Source organism: Pinus tabuliformis, chromosome 5_1 (assembly GCF_031772625.1).
Source record: "Pinus tabuliformis cultivar Carrire ecotype Pingquan chromosome 5_1, CPIR1, whole genome shotgun sequence".
NCBI classification, from domain to species: domain Eukaryota; kingdom Viridiplantae; phylum Streptophyta; class Pinopsida; order Pinales; family Pinaceae; genus Pinus; species Pinus tabuliformis.
In genome coordinates, this window is record NC_142305.1 from 264,036,456 (window position 1) to 264,053,616 (window position 17,161).

The window sequence follows — 17,161 nt, forward strand, 5'->3', positions numbered from 1 at the left end:
ATAGAGAACTCTTTGTTTTACTAGGGTTATGCTAAAAAGTGACACATGTCGTACAATGAGGTACTTGCCCTTCCTTTTTTATTAATTATTTACTACGTGATAAAATCCTTAAATTTTTTTTCTAATAAAATAAATACTAAATACAAGGGAGCAATTCTCACGCATACATTTATAATTTACAGAGACTATACAATGCCCTTTTAGTTTAATCACCTATCCTCTGTACTCTTTCTCCCCTACACTTTCTCATTGTTTTCTCTTCCTGCAACAACAATTTCAAGATACATAATACAAGCATGGAGGCATTTATTCACTAACAAGCCATACACACTCACCATAGTTTTCTAACTAGATACACACATTAGCTTTCCCCTTTTTTAATTATTTCTCTTAGTGACAAAGACCTTCTAGGCCTCATGACTTCCGCCAACCATCTTCCCTTGGTAGCAGTGTTTTCATGAAATAAATATGTTTTCAATCTTCCAATCCTAACATTCAAGATATTTTTCACCAGTATCTATCTCCAGGTAGGGTATTGGTGGTTGTTATCTTTCTCTTCTACAGAAGCCCAAGTCAAGAGTCAGAATGATGACATACATCTCCATCCAGCATTAATCTCCTGAACTCCTTTAGCAAATCTTTGCACAACCATTTCCTCTATTGTTCCCACTTTCTCTTCCTACATTCTCTTCTTCTTTGAGCTTGTCACCCACCCCCCAAAGAGAAGAAAGGTCTTGTGGAAGTGAGGAGTTCTCCATTTTTTCTCTTTTTTTTTAGGGCATAACTAGTTCATTATATATTTCCACTTATTTTGCTAACATAAAATATTCACACACATATTACTGGTATAATAATTTCCTATAACATTAACACACATCTATATTACAATATTCCAAATTTGTCAATAAAAAATATGTATATATTTTCTATCATTTAATTTGTTCATATCTCTTAAAAATTCTAGTCCTAAATCATAAAGTACTTCAGTCTTTTACCAAATATATTACAAAAAGAAATTAACCAAACATAACACAAAACAATTACATTATATTACTTAAAACATGAAACCTATATTACTTTAAAAAAACACCTTTTAACAATTCAACATCCTTGAAATTTACTATTTCATAAAATAATATGTAACATTTTGTTATTTCCAATAAAAAATTACTTTAAAAAATATAAACATTTAAAATAAAACTTGAAAACAAAACGATAATGACCTAAAAATTAATTAAAACAAAGATCTAAAAATTTAAAATAGAATTTAAACCCAAAATGATAATAATTTGTATCACATATTATTTTAAATCCATGGTTGACTAAACATAATTGTATGATAATATATGAAGTACAGTGGCAACATCCTTATACATCCAAACTAGGACAGCCGCACATAAACAGATCATATGCAGATTATGCAAGTTGGAAAATTTTGTCTCTACAGTAAAGGACATCAGAAATCTACTTTGTTACCATATTTAAAATTTGGAAATTACTACAATATCATATTAAAAAGTTTAAAATTCATACTCAAATACGACTAATAATTGATAAGATAAAAGTACAACATAAAAATGATAAAAATGTTAAATATTACTCTATAACAATAATTATAACTCTGTAAATATTTTCTTATAATAAAAATTGTTATAATTGTATGAAATATCACCAATTTCGGTAAGTTTCAAGGGAAAAGGTCCAAACCAAATCCATGCAATAAAATAAGGAAAAACATACGGCATTCCTAAATTTCATGAAACAGAGAAACAGAAAAACTAATCTTTCTTTGTGGATTTGCCAGAAAGTGACGGGTGAATGTAAGGGATGACACCTCCACCAGAGATAACACCTTTGAACAAAGTATCAAGTTCTTCATCTGCTCTAATGGCCAGCTGCAAATGCCTTGGAGTAATACGTTTAACCTTGAGATCTTTACTGGCATTTCCTGCCAGTTCTAAAATCTCTGCACAAACATACTCCAGAACGCCTGCAGCATATACTGCTGCGGTAGCTCCTACCCTTACATTTGAAGATACTCGAGACTTCAAGAAACGGTGGATCCGTCCCACTGGAAACTGCAATAAGCAAAACATTTCAGTCCACATATTACAGGAGCCCTTTGTCAGAGTATTTGAATTGTTACAAAGGTTGAAAAATGATATTTCTCTCAGGAAAAAGCATGCTAAAATTACTTCTTTAGAATCAAGATTTTGACATGAAAATTTATAGAAAATAAACATATAGAAACCAAGTCTAGAGAGTTGAACATATTACAGGAATTGTGTGGAGTTCTTATTCACAACAGTATTTCAATTATTACAGAGCTTCATCGGAGATGTTTCATCCTAAAAATAAATGTCTAGAATTACTTCAGTTGAATCATGAAAATCGATAAATACAAATGCAAGTAAAAGAACTGAAAAACCTGCTCCACATACTAACCGAGGCATGTATTCGGATTGCCACGCATGACATTGCTCTTGATTAGTGAATTACTATTGTAGGGGTTGAGATTTTGATGCTTTTATTTTTAAATATTAAAATTTAAATTATTTTTTACTTATTTATAATAATGTGATTTAGAATTATAATTTAGTACTGTTTAATAATTTTGAATTTTTAATATAAATAGTATAAAATGTATAATAAAATAAAATAAATTTACTGATGTTTATTTTTTTTGGGTATATTTTCAATGTATATGATTATGCTGGTTGTCACATATTAGACACTTATCTAATATAATATTTAATAAGTTGTTAGATATTTATAGTTTTTCAAGACACTTATCTAAGACAACATTTAATAGTGACAAGGTGAGCCAAGAGCTATGTGTTTCTTCTTCCTCTTTTATCTTTTTGACAACACACATCCATAAAGAAATTGACTAGGAGACTTCATATTTACAAAGCCATATTTACAATGTTTGGGATGGTACTTTTTCATCATTGATGCACCGCCACTTGGTTCACGTATTTGTAGAGGTCAGGCTATTAGGTTCTAGGTGCAAAAGAAATTCTCCCTTGGAATTATTAGTTTTGCTAAAAGTAATGACTAAAGCTAAAAAAATGGACTATTATGGTTATGTTTTAGATGAAGTAACTAGGGTTTCCAAAAAAGAGAAATTTTGATATTGCAAAAATTTAAAAACTAGTCTCTACAAGTAATATAAACAAATATTTGTAATACAAGCAAATAAGGATGATTTCTTCTCTAAAGAACTGTATATGAGTTGTAATGTATGAGAAATGAGATGTAATGTATGTGAGTGAACACCTTCATGTATGAAGGAGACTTTTCAGAATTTATGGAGAATGGATTCTCAGAGCTATCAACCAACCTAATTTCCATAAAATTAAACTTGTAAAAATAAGAAAAAAGAAAAACAAGACCAATGTTTGAATCTAGAGTTTTGTAAATGACTCTTTGGGAACCAAGATTTTCTTTATATGAAAACTTGCATATGTTAGTCAACCATAAGAATCCAGGGGCAACATTGGTTTATCTAATGTTGAATTTCTGATGTGATACCATTTGGTGGGAATCACGATTTTAGTTAGACCAAAAGAAGCAGGTGTTAGCCAAGGATGGGGAGGATTGGTTTATCCAATGTGCAACAAACTCAAGTTTAAATTTGATAATATGGAAAGATTCATTGAAAAGCAAACCTATAATACTATGGGGCTAGAATATCAAGGCAATGACAAAGTGAATATTGGGAAACTTGAGGCCATCCAGAGAGAGTTTAAAACATTGATGACAGAGACAAGGAATTTTGACTAGTTCATGAACACAGTGACGATAGTTGTGAATCTCATAGATGGAAAATTAACTTAATAAATTGTGGAAACATTTTTCAAAACCCTACAAAAGAACAATCATATGTTTTTCATCTCCATTGTGGAGTGAAAAGATATATAAAAACTAACAACATAGTAGCTAATGGGATGTCTTTGTCTCATGAATCTACAATCGACATGGAGGAGTCACTATAACATGCTCTAGAAACTTAGGAACCCATTGGTAGAGGAAAATGTAGAGGGTGAAGAGATACAGGTAATCATTAATTAGATGAAATAATGACAGATCCAATGGGGAGATGTAGAAGATTCATATACGTATCGAGGATACAATATTACTACTACAAAAAAATATAGTCACTATCAAACTTAATGGGAAAAGAAAAAGTGAGACCTAATCAAGGAAAACTAAAATGTCTCCAATATTGAAGATGATACACTTGATCCAATTTTCATCTCATTTGAAATCATTGAAGAACATTACATTAAGGATATTCGATTTCAAGATAGTGATACAATAATCATGTGACAAATAATAGGAATCAAATTTTAATATTGATAGTTTTTTTCAATATAATATTACTTTAGTAGATGATCATCATGTTAAGGCCATAGGCAATGGTGTTTTTTTGTGTTAAGGGAAATGAGAAGAAATATGTTCTTAATGTGTTTTGCATTCCAAATATAATATATAATATGTTTTAAGTATTGGATATTCATGTTAGCATGGTCATGATGTTGGATTAAAAGACTCAACACGCATAATCTTAGATAAGTCACTTAGTAGAAGACTTGCTACAAAGGTCCAAATCAGCCATAATATAATTTTAACATTCAATATGAGAAGTCGTAAATGTGTCAAAGAGCATGCATGAAATGTTTGAAGCATATACTAGAAGGGATTGTGGCATATCAACTATGGTTACCTAACTTTTAGGAGGCTTAATCTCTACTAGAAAAAATTTAATGGTTAAAGGAATACCCATATTCAATGAGAAAACAAACATTTGTTAATGTTCCATTCTTCAAAAGCCTCAATTAGACACTTTTCTAGGAGCCTCCTACAGATGTGAGGAGAATCTATTACTTGTCCAGACACATATATGTGGAGCCATTGAAAATGAATTCAATTGGTTGTAGTTTTTATTCTTGAAAATTTATTTATGATTTTATGAGGAAAGTTTCAGTATCTTTCTTCAAGATAAAATGAGACACATTTACAAAAGGATTTAAGGTTGTAGTGGAAAATAAAACTGAAAAAGATGAACTTTCATTTGGTTCACTTAATAGTTCAAAGCCTACATACTATATAATTATGTCACGAAGAAATTTGTGGTGAGCAAACATTGAAAATTTTTGGAAGAAAATCTTGGAATGGTCAATAGAATGAATGAATATATGGTAAAAATCCATCTCTCCCAATAGATGGACATGTGAGAGGTTGACTGAAGCAAATCCCTTCACCAATATTTCCATTTTTACAGGTGCATATACTAAAATATAGGTCTTCTTGTAGCCAAGAATCAACAAATTCAATGAGAAATTAGAGAAATAAGCCTTCTTCATTTAGTGAGTTAGAATATTTAGTGAGAGAAAAAAAAATGATGCCAAGGGAAATAGACTAGAAATGTGATGACATGGATCAACAATATCATTTTTTCTTATTATCCTAGTGTCCTACTTATTCTAAGAAGGAAGCAATCGAGGCTTTTAAAGGGAATTAGACATGGAATGCTATTGGTTTAGCAACAACTTTGGATTCTCTTAGAAATATATTATCCATTATAATTTGAAATAAACGGTTATTTTACCATATGGATGTTAATTGAGCTTGAATGGAAATTTAGAAGAGGTGTATGTATATAAAAAATTGGGATTCTTAATAAAAGAAAAATACTACAAAATGCACAAGTTGAATCAATTCCTGGATGGCATGAAGTAAGTTACAAGAGAATCTTATGTTTGATTCCCTTATATTTACTCAAAGATGGATTTAGGAGGGGATTCCATGAGATTATTTTTTATACTAAATCAGATTAGGATATAACCATTACAATTTTTATTTATGCTAAGGACATGATATAAAAATAAAATATGATATTAGATGAATTCAAATGTATTATGAAATGATATTTTTGGATAATAAACCTTGGTCTAATGTAGTTTTCGGAAGTGAACTCAATCAATATTCTCAAGGGATTTTCATAAGGCATTGGAAATTAACTTTGATTGACTAGCTTTTCGTGGAGACAACAATACTTAATTTAGCTTCTTGTTACATTGAGGAGAGACCCAAATTTCTGCCTTATTGTCAAAACTAGTATATATAGTTGACTTGGAGTTGTTCTTTCTCTCTATTTATCGATTTTTGTGACTGATATTTTCGGGAAAAATTTGGATGGGTTGGAATATGTTTCATGTACTTTTGATAAACAAAAAGTCTCTCATAAGGAAAGAATTTTGGTTTCACATAGGGCTTTTTTTTAGCCTAATATTTGTGTGTTTTGTCTATTGTTCATTGGCTATTGTGATCCCTTTTCTTATTGAAGAATTTAATTTTTTTTTTCATGTATAGCTACTTGTTGATTGAAGAATAAAGAAAGAAGTGATTGCATCAAAAGAAGTATTTATCAATTGTGAAAATCTATTCTAGTCCTAGCTACACTAAAATTTCAACACATGAGCCTCAGAACCACCCTACTTGGGAGATCCTAAAGGGAGTGGAATCCTAACTATGTGGGGGTTTTAAACAAAAGGTAGTGGAATCCTACCTATGTGGGGGTTTTAAAGAAGTTACAGTTTTTTATGTCTAGTTTTTGTTGTTTTTGGTACAATGGTTTTTCCTCTAGTGGTTTTGTGGTCCATAGTTTTTAACCCATGGTTTTGCTATTTTTATTAAGGAACTATGCCTGGATTCTTATAGAGCTTAAACGGTTTAACAATTTATAAATGGAACAAGACATATGTATCGTATTATAATATTGTAAAGATAGATATATTTGAAAAAATATTTTTTATTTCCTAAATCATTTTGTTAATGTGTATATTTGTATCGTATCTTATCTCTTTTGTTTTACTAATAATTTAGTTGAATCAATTAACTGTATCAAGTTCAAACCTAAAAGAAACTCATTCTCTATAACTCATTCTCTATAAATCTTTGGAGGAAATCCTTGCATTCATCTCAATTCTGCTCTATTATGGGCTACGTTTGTTCCACTTCTTCAAACCAAAATAGTGATACTCTAGCTTGTAACCCAGAAGCATAAAAAATATGTACGTTTCTTTAACAAAAGTAGTTGGCCTCCACGATGGAAGACCGTTACCTCATAACACCATCGATCTAGTTCAAAAACCACCCGCAACTATAAACTATGAAGTGCGCAGCATCACTGACCCACATTCGATAGACTCGAGTTTTAAATGGGTATTCAATACCAATAACCACAGAACCTCCAAGATGACTACTCCAACTTGAATGTGTGTGGAACATTGTAATTAAGACAAGAAATAAATCTGCTGCTATAGCCAGTTATTTCCTGAAAGTATAGAGGGTTGTAGACCGAGATTTCTAAAAGAGATTAAAGAACCAATAACTAGAGTGCCCAGTCAGGTTCGAGGCTAAGTGCAGTTTCGTAATTGACAGTCACGCACACAATGTATCAAAACCAGCAATGAAGCCTAATAAGAGAAAGGAATTGCTAAACAATGAATTAGTAATTGAGTACACTATCACTACCCAATAAATCAATGGTTTAAGGCAAACAACAACATCTAGGTCAGATATATGAATACCGAATTGATGAGGTTTCTTCCCCAACACAATCTTGTCCGCATCGACGAGTCACTTTTCGCAGTTGTTATTCGCCGAAATCCCCAGGTTCGAGTTCAATAATTTCATTCATTCAATTCCATTTTATGTACTATGTAGCATATAACCTCAGCGCCATGGATCTCATCAAGAGCTAAAGGCATGAACCTTAACCTTGTCCTTGTGCATGGTCCTCGACTATAGCGACCCCAAGGCTCTGAAAACTGTTGGGCTTTTTTTAAAGGGGAAAATACCAAAAACCAAGATTCAAACACACAGAGACAATGCTCTGTTTTACTTTACTCCAGGATCTTTTGTGCACAGGAAAACTTAAAAAAATTCACTGAGAGACAGAGTATTTCACCACCATAAAAACTTTCTATTCATTAAAAACTGATACAAAGATTTACCACTGTAAAATCCCTTTTATATTCACTGCAGTGAAAAACAACTTACTGCTGTAATAAAAGTTTACATAATTTTACTGCTGTAAATAAAAATTACACAAGCTTACAAAAATTCGTTCCATCATTTTCTTTATGCACTGCTGTGCAAAACCACACATGGTTTTTCTTACTCCTCTGTTCTTCAATGCCTCACAAAACATTACAAAATATATTTGTGCACTGCTGTGCATACATCCTCTGGTTCTCCACGCTTCTACTGCGAACACCAGATGTATTTTTCTCCCATGTGCCATGCATGAGAATAAAAAGTCAACACACTCAAAAACAAATATACGAGCTCCTCTTTTTTGCATTACATTGAATTAAAAACGACCATACCTATATTTAAATGCTACATACCTTTTACATAAAGAAACCTACGTGCTATATAAAAAATATATATATATTGTAACGTGCCCATACTCATATTAAAAAGGGCCACCAAAATCTTGTACCAACATTAACTCTTTCACCTACGGCAGTCAACCAAAAAAAACTTTCACTCCACGCAAAACTTAAATTGACGCAGCCCCGTGTGCAGGTTTAATCAATCAACGGCTGAAAAAGGTGGAGCAAATCCGATGGTAGAGAACGATATCGGAAGACCAACTTATGCTGAACATTAACACCCGAGATTCTTACGTTGCGTTACGTCAGGGCTGAACCACGTGTCGGCTCCAAAATTTCTCGGGTTCAAACATCGGAAAAATCCCTTTGACGGAGAATGGCCCGAGAACTTTCCGGCGGACGGTTTCTGGCTTGGTGAACGGTTTCTGGTGGTCTGCGTTGAAATTAGATTTCAACACTCCCCTTTAATTTCAACAGCTGGGCATTCGGTCATACCCAGACACTTTCTCAAAAATTCAAAGCTCTTCTGATCCAGTGGCTTTGTCAAGATGTCTGCTACCTGTTCTTGAGTCCTGCAATGTTCTAGGACAATTTCTCCATTGTTCACCAATTCTCTGATGTAGTGAAACCTGGTATCAATGTGTTTCGTTATCTTATGAAACACTAAATTCTTTGGCAATGCAATAGCTGAGCTATTGTCACAAAAAATCACTGTCGCTTTTGCCTGCTCTTGGCCTAAGCTTCTCAACATTCTTCTCATCCACACTGCTTGACATGCTGCTGCTGTAGCTGCCACATATTCAGCCTCTGCTGTAGACAATGCTACAATGGACTGCTTCTTAGAAGCCCATGAGATGGCTCCTGAACCCATATTAAAAACATAACCGGAAGTGCTCTTCCGATCATCTACACTTCCAGCCCAATCACTGTCAGTGTATCCAACCAAATCTGAATGTTCTGAGGCATGATATAGAATTCCAAACATTTTGGTACCTTTAACATACCTCAAAATTCTCTTTGTTGCCTGCTAATGTGCCTCCTTCGGCCTCTCCAGGAACCTGGAAATTAAACTAACAGCATACATTAAATCAGGCCTAGTTGCTGTTAAATACATAAGGCTGCCCACAATACTTTTATACAAGCTAGGATCAAAATCCTTGCTGCTGTCCTCTCTGCTGAGATTTAATCCCATCACTGTGGGAGTGATTGCTGCCTTGCATTCTTCCATCTTAAATCTGCCCAAAACTTGATTTACATATCTTGCTTGAGATATAAAAATTCCTTTTTCATTTTGATCTACTTCTATGCCTAAGAAGTATCTCAACAAACCTATGTCAGTCATTTCAAATTCATCCTTCATGACTGGTTTAAAATTCTCAATAAGATAAATATCATTGCCTGTGAAAATAACATCATCAACATATAAGACAACAATCAAAATTTTACCATCTTTTTCTTTGATGTAGACGGTGGGTTCTCCTTCACACTTGTCGAATTCATTATCCAATAAATACGAATCTATCCTGTTGTACCATGCTCTTGGCGCTTGCTTCAGCCCATAAAGAGCTTTCTTCAATTTGCACACTTTGTGCTCTTCACCTTTCTTCTCATATCCGAGAGGCTGTTCCACATAGACCTCTTCCATTAACACTCCATTTAGGAATGTTGATTTCACATCCATTTGGTAGACTTTCCATTTGTTTTGTGCTGCTATGGACAGCACTGCTCTCATGGTTTCCATTCTTGGAACCGGGGCGAAAGTCTCCTCATAATCTCTTCCATACTGCTGCTTGTAGCCTTTAACAGCCAGCCTTGCCTTGTGCCTTTCTATCTTGCCTTCACCATTGCTCTTGGTCTTGTAGACCCATTTCACACCAATGACTTCTTTGCCTTTTGGTAACTCAACCAAATCCCATGTTTTGTTTCTCTCTATGGCATTCATCTCCTAATCCATAGGTTCTATTCATTTCCTATCTTTAATTGCATCTTCGAAATGAATAGGATCATCAACATGACAATACAAGGCAAATAAGGAATTCATTCCTTCATCATAAATGTCACTTAGATTTCTAAACTTCTTACCTCTTTCATTTGGTGTGCAAGTGCTTGAAGATGCACTTGAATTTCCTCCTTGTGGTGTGCTTGGAGAAGCACTTTCATTTATCCTAAATGGTGTCCCTTGCTGTTCTTGTGTTGGCACTGCTGTTTGGGGATGCATTTCAGCCACCTCCTCTTCATCTTCATCATGAGACAAACAATTCTTGACATTCACTGTTTTCTCTATGCTTCCATCCCAAGCTTCCTCTTCAATGAATTGAACATCCCTGCTTACAAAGAACTTCTTGGTAGATGGGATGTACAACCTGTAGGCTTTGGATTCATCACTGTATCCAATGAAGATGCATTTCTCCCCTTTGTTGTCCAACTTCCTCCTTAGCTGATCTGGTATGTGTGCATAGGCCACACACCCAAAAACTCTCATGTGGGTGACTCCTTGCTTTCTCCCACTCCATGCCTCTTCTAGCACTTTGTTCAAGTCTGCTTTTGTAGGACACCTGTTCAGAATATACACTGCACAATGTACAGCTTCAGCCCAATACTCATTTGGCAAATGCTTTGCCTTCAACATGCTCCTTGCCATCTCCATGATGGTTCTGTTTTTCCTTTCAGCAACTCCATTTTGCTGCGGAGTGTACCGAGTTGTGAACTGTTTATGTATTCCATTTTCTCTACAAAACTTTAGGAATTCATTTGAGATATACTCACCTCCTCTATCAGTTCTCAATACTTTTATGTGCAGCCCGCTTTGGTTTTCCACAAATGCCTTGAAGTTTTGGAATTTCTCAAAGACTTCACTTTTGTTCTTGAGGAAGTATATCCAAGTCTTTCTTGTAAAATCATCAATGAATGTCAAGAAATATAGGTTGCCAACTAATGATGGAGCTTGCATTGGTCGACACAAATCTGAGTGGATAATCTCTAAGGGTGCCTTTGCCCTTATACTTTTCCCTGATGGAAAACTCTCTCTATGTTGTTTGCCCAATATACAACCTTCACAAAGGCTGTCCGGCTTTTCTATCAATGGTAATCCCTTTACCATTCCTTTTCTGCTCAATAAGTTTAGACCTCCAAAATTTAGATGCCCGAATCTCAAGTGCCATAACCAATTCTCATCCTTTGGCACACTTTGGAAGGCCTCTTGGGTGACTGCTGCCATTTCCCTTTTGTTCTTCAAGTCTGCCATGATCCAGAGAGGGAACATCCTGTTCCTTGTCATTTTCACTTCAGCAATGCATCTTTTGCTGGGTGGTATGTCCATGATGGTGCACACATCATTTACAAAGTAAACAATGTAGCCCTTTTGGATAAGTTGTCCAACACTCAAGAGGTTACATCTCATTCCGGGGACATAGTAGACATCTGCTATTGTTTTCCTTTCTCCTTGTTTTGTAAATATTTTTACCTCCCCTTTTCCCATAACAGACACTTTACAATCAGTTCCTAGTGTGACCTCTGATTTCAAATTCTGATTTAAGGCTGAAAAGAGGGCTATATTCCCTGTCATATGGTTGCTGCAACCTGAGACTAGAAACCATATGTCCTCACTATCTGTTTCAGCCATGTTACAAGCTAACAGGACATTTTCTTGACTGCTGTTTTCTCTTGTAACATTTGCATTTTGTCTGTTGTTCTTATCATGTTGTTTCTTTCTACAATCACTAGCATAATGTCCATACTTTTTGCAATAATAGCATTGAACATTAGATTTATCATACCTTTGTCCTTGAGCCTGATACTGATCTCTTTGTTGGCTGCTGCCTTGACCTTGGTTCTGATTGGATTGCTGCCTCTTCCTTGTGCATTTGATGGGCTGTTCCTTCCACCTCTGTTCTGGCTTCTGCCTCTTCCTCTTTTGTTTCCTCTGCCTTGACCTCTTCCTCTTCCAAAGGACATCTGGGTCTTGAAGGCTTGCTCAAGAGATGAGTTTTCCTTCCTACTCAACCTCTGCTCATGTGTTATCAGTGATGCATGTAGCTCATCAACTGAATAGTTTGAGAGATCCTTTGTCTCTTCAATGGTGGTGACTATGGCATCGAACCTTGAGGGTAAGACCCTCAATATTTTCTCCACAATCCTTCTATCTTCAATGGTTTCTCCATGAGTTCTCATTCGTGTGATTACACCAATCACATGAGTGAAGAATGAGTCAATGTTATCTGACTCCTTCATGTTCAAGTTCTCAAAATCTTTTCTCAGCAATTGTAGTTTTGTTGTCTTCACTCTCTCCATGCCTTGATAGGCTGTCTTGAGGGTTTGCCATGCTTCATTTGATGTTTTAGCTGCTGCTATCCTTGGAAATATACTCTGGTCTACTGCTAGATGCAACAATAAAATGGCCTTTGCATCCTTCTTCCTATTGCCCTTCAGCTGATCTCTCTCTCCCTGAGTTAGTGCATTGAACTCATTTTCATCTGCTACTTCTTCAAAACCATCTTCAACTATTTCCCATAAATCTTGAGAGGCAAACAGGGCTGTCATAGTTATTGACCAGTAGTCATAGTTCTTCCCATTAAACTGTGGGACTTGGGTGTTAAACAAACCCATACCAGTGCTTGTGCTGGCCATTCCTTGTATTCTGATCTATGCCTCTAAATCCTTGACTGTGTGTTTAAAACAACTGACTGTTTCTTCAGCAACACAAAAAAAAACTTTTGGAATACCTGACTCCTTTCCTGTCTTAGTCTTCTGTCTGCCTGAGAAGTTTTGCTACAGCAACAAACTTCTCCCTTCAGCTTCTTTAACTTCTTTAAAGAGCCTGAGTCAGCTCTGATACCACTGTTGGGCTTTTTTTAAAGGGGAAAATACCAAAAACAAAGATTCAAACACACAGAGACAATGCTCTGTTTTACTTTACTCCAGGATCTTTTGTGCACAGGAACACTTAAAAAAATTCACTGAGAGACAAAGTATTTCACCACCATAAAAACTTTCTATTCATTAAAAACTGATACAAAGATTTACCACTGTAAAATCCCTTTTATATTCACTGCAGTGAAAAACAACTTACTGCTGTAAAAGTTTACATAATTTTACTACTGTAAATAAAAATTACACAAGCTTACAAAAATTCGTTCCATCATTTTCTTTATGCACTGCTGTGCAAAACCACACATGGTTTTTCTTACTCATCTGTTCTTGAATGCCTCACAAAACATTACAAAATATATTTGTGCACTGCTGTGCATACATCCTCTGGTTCTCCACGCTGCTGTTGCGAACACCAGATGTATTTTTCTCCCATGTGCCATGCATGAGAATAAAAAGTCAACACACTCAAAAACAAATATACGAGCTCCTCTTTTTTGTATTACATTGCATTAAAAACGACCATACCTATCTTTAAATGCTACATACCTTTTACATAAAGAAACCTACGTGCTATATAAAAAAAATATATATATTGTAACGTGCCCATACTCATATTAAAAAGGGCCACTAAAATCTTGTACCAACATTAACTCTTTCACCTACGGCGGTCAACCAAAAAAAACTTTCACTCCACGCAAAACTTGAATTGACGCAGCCCCGTGTGGAGGTTTAATCAATCAACGGCTGAAAAAGGTGGAGCAGATCCGACGGTAGAGAACGATATCGGAAGACCAACTTATGCTGAACATTAACACCCGAGATTCTTACGTTGTGTTACGTCAGGGCTGAACCACGTGTCGGCTCCAAAATTTCTCGGGTTCAAAAATCGGAAAAATCCCTTTGATGGAGAATGGCCCGAGAACTTTCCGGCGGACGGTTTCTGGCTTGGTGAACGGTTTCTGGTGGTCTGCGTTGAAATTAGATTTCAACAAAAACTCTCTACTTAAAAACTCGTCCTCAACTATAGCGACCCCAGAGACGCTTTGAAAACTCTCTACTTAAAAACTCCCCACTGCTCGCTTCAATTCGAAATCAATGTTGTCTGTCTAAAATGGAGAATTGACGTACCTTTTCACCCAATGGTTTTACCTTTTCTTACACAAAATCAAACATCAAGTGGACTAGCAAGGAACAACCGGATGTGGGGATGTGTCGTACGACCAAAGGAAAACATCAAAACCAGCGCAAACCAAAAGGATGCAGTCAAGGGGGTTTCTGGAGGTGGTCCAAAAAGATATTTCTAAGAATTTTTTCTTAATTCTAAACACAGCGAGAAGCCATTAATGTCCATAAGATTTTAACGGTTCTTCATGTGTGTGTCGAATTGATATTTTAACAACCATTAACCATAAGATCTATACCATCCGATAGATGTCATAAGAGGTGTCTGGAATAGCAAACGGTTTTCACAAAGGAACCTAGCGCACGCCGGTTTACACGGATCTCTCATTGAATAGTAAAGGTCACAGACATATATCATTTCACAACAATGAGCAACATAAACAATGAAAAAATCAAAAGGAAATTGCAGTATCAATATTGGAAAACATTAGAACCTGTAGGCCCGCACGAAATGAGCGAGAAACCGGATTTTTCCTCTCAGTTTTATCATTAGCGGCTGTGGTGGATTTTCCCTTCTGGGGGACCTTCGCACCTTTGACGGATTGATTGCCTTCGACTTTCGGTAGGCCCTCGGCACATTTGCCAGATTGATTCTCTCCCACAACCATTGTGTCTTCCTCGTATAAACGCTTGGAAAATCAAGTAGATCTAAAGACCTGCAAATGCCGTTTTTTTTCTCAAAACCCACTTTACATGGGTTACAGATATCCCCCACTCTTGGATAATGCAGAAAGAAAACAGCTTAATAGAGCAGTGCGAACGTGCAGAAAGACTTTGTATTTGAGCATGAAAAACAGTAAATAGAAGACATGAATAAGTACATTGAGTTTTCAGAGGTGGCGATGTGCACCTTTCTTACTCTTCGGTCCGCTCTCCTGAGCAATCAAGAATGGCAACGCCTAACGAGCCATATATCAAGTATTAAATGCATCCAGAGATGCAGGCTACATAACTCGTTAACACGCAAAATGCAAAACTCGTCACTAAATAAAAAAAGGCATTTTGCATGTTAACGAGCTATGTCGCGTGCATCTCCGGATGCATTTAATACTTGATATATGGCTCGTTAGGCGCTGCCATCAAGAATGGTATTGGGCTCTTCTTATCTCTCTATTTATAGAGATTAGGTAGGGAATTGAGTAGGGGTAAAAGTACTTTAAGGGTTAAGTGCAAGATTAAAATACTTAGTATTAAAATTAAGTGATATTTTAAAAAATATTAAAATATTTATTCTTAAAATTAAATAGTATTTTTTAAAAATAATTATTATAAAATGGGTAAAGTACTTTAAGGGTAAGTCCAAGTTTAAAATACTTGGTATTAAAATTAAATACTATTTTTAAAAAATAATTATTATAAAAGATGTGAAATAATTTTAGAGTATATTATATATATATATATATATATATATATATATATATATATATATATATATATTTATTTATTTATTTTAGGATTGAGTAAAAATTTAGGGGTAAAAGTATTTTAAGGGTAAATCTAAGTTTAAAATACTTTAGTATTAAAATTAAATAGCATTCTTAATAAATAATTATTATAAAATATGTTAAATGGTACCCTCAAGTTCAAGTAACAAGAGAATTAAATATTCTAAATTAAGAAAACAGTGTGTCAAAAAAAATTGTAAAATTAAAATATGAATATTGTAAAATATGTTTAAAAAACTAGTTAATTAATGGGAAGAAATAAATTTTATAAAATAAGTTAAAAAATTTCACGATGAATATATTATTATTATTATTAAAATCTAATTTTAAGGTCACGGCCAAGCCACACACCAATTGGTGTATGAAATCCTTTTGGGACAAGAGACCCACCTCGGTGAGGGTCACCTCCACACCGTTATACTATAGACGAGAGAGAATATATAGTGTAAAATAAGTTGAAATGTTATGAAAAATATAAGTAAGAGGGGAGAAATATTATAAAACAATTCAAAATATTTAGAAAATTTAAGTGGATATATAAGTTACAATCTCCTAAATCATAAATTATCATGTACCCCTAAAAATCAGTGATTGGGTTAGGGTGTTATACCATTCCCTATACCCTATACCTGTATAGCGGTGATGTTACCACATTAGCATTAAAGAATATTATATTAAAAATTCCAACAAAAATGTAGGGAGGATTCCAATTCTTAGTTCTAGTTTTGGTGGGGCTTAGAGGTCTTGGTCTTAGTATCAACTATGAGTTTCTAACAGATGTGGCTTCCACGTGTTGGATATATCTCGAGAGAGGGTTCTAGCTCCCCATCAACCATTTGTTTTGAAAAGTTCAAACAAAAATCAAATTTCATTAAAAATTAATTTAAAAAAATTAATTTTATATGTGAACATGATTATTTCAATAAAGCTTAATGATGTGGAGAAGATTTGCTCCATACTTAGTACAATATGATAAATCCAAAATTAGAAATTAAGTTTCATTAACCATAGGATTTAATTTCATATATATAAATTTTAAATATTATAAAATAAGTGAGACCATTAAAGTGAATATATACATTAGATTGTCTTAAATGATAATTTCTCTTTTACATATAATAATAAATAAATTTTTTTTTTTTTTCAAAAGCCACTCATAGAAATTAATCATTAGTTTAGAGGTGCTCTATCACCCACTATATTGACATAGGGGAGATGTTGCCACATTGGCATTAAATAATAAAAATTCAAATGAAA

The 17,161-nt window shown here is 34.4% G+C and overlaps 1 pseudogene; it reads right to left on the reverse strand.

Annotated features, from left to right (window-relative positions):
- Positions 1–1,778: 1,778 nt before the first annotated feature.
- On the reverse strand, positions 1,779–15,067 carry LOC149164399 (histone H2A variant 1 pseudogene; annotated as a pseudogene).
- Between the last annotated feature and the right edge of the window lie 2,094 nt (positions 15,068–17,161).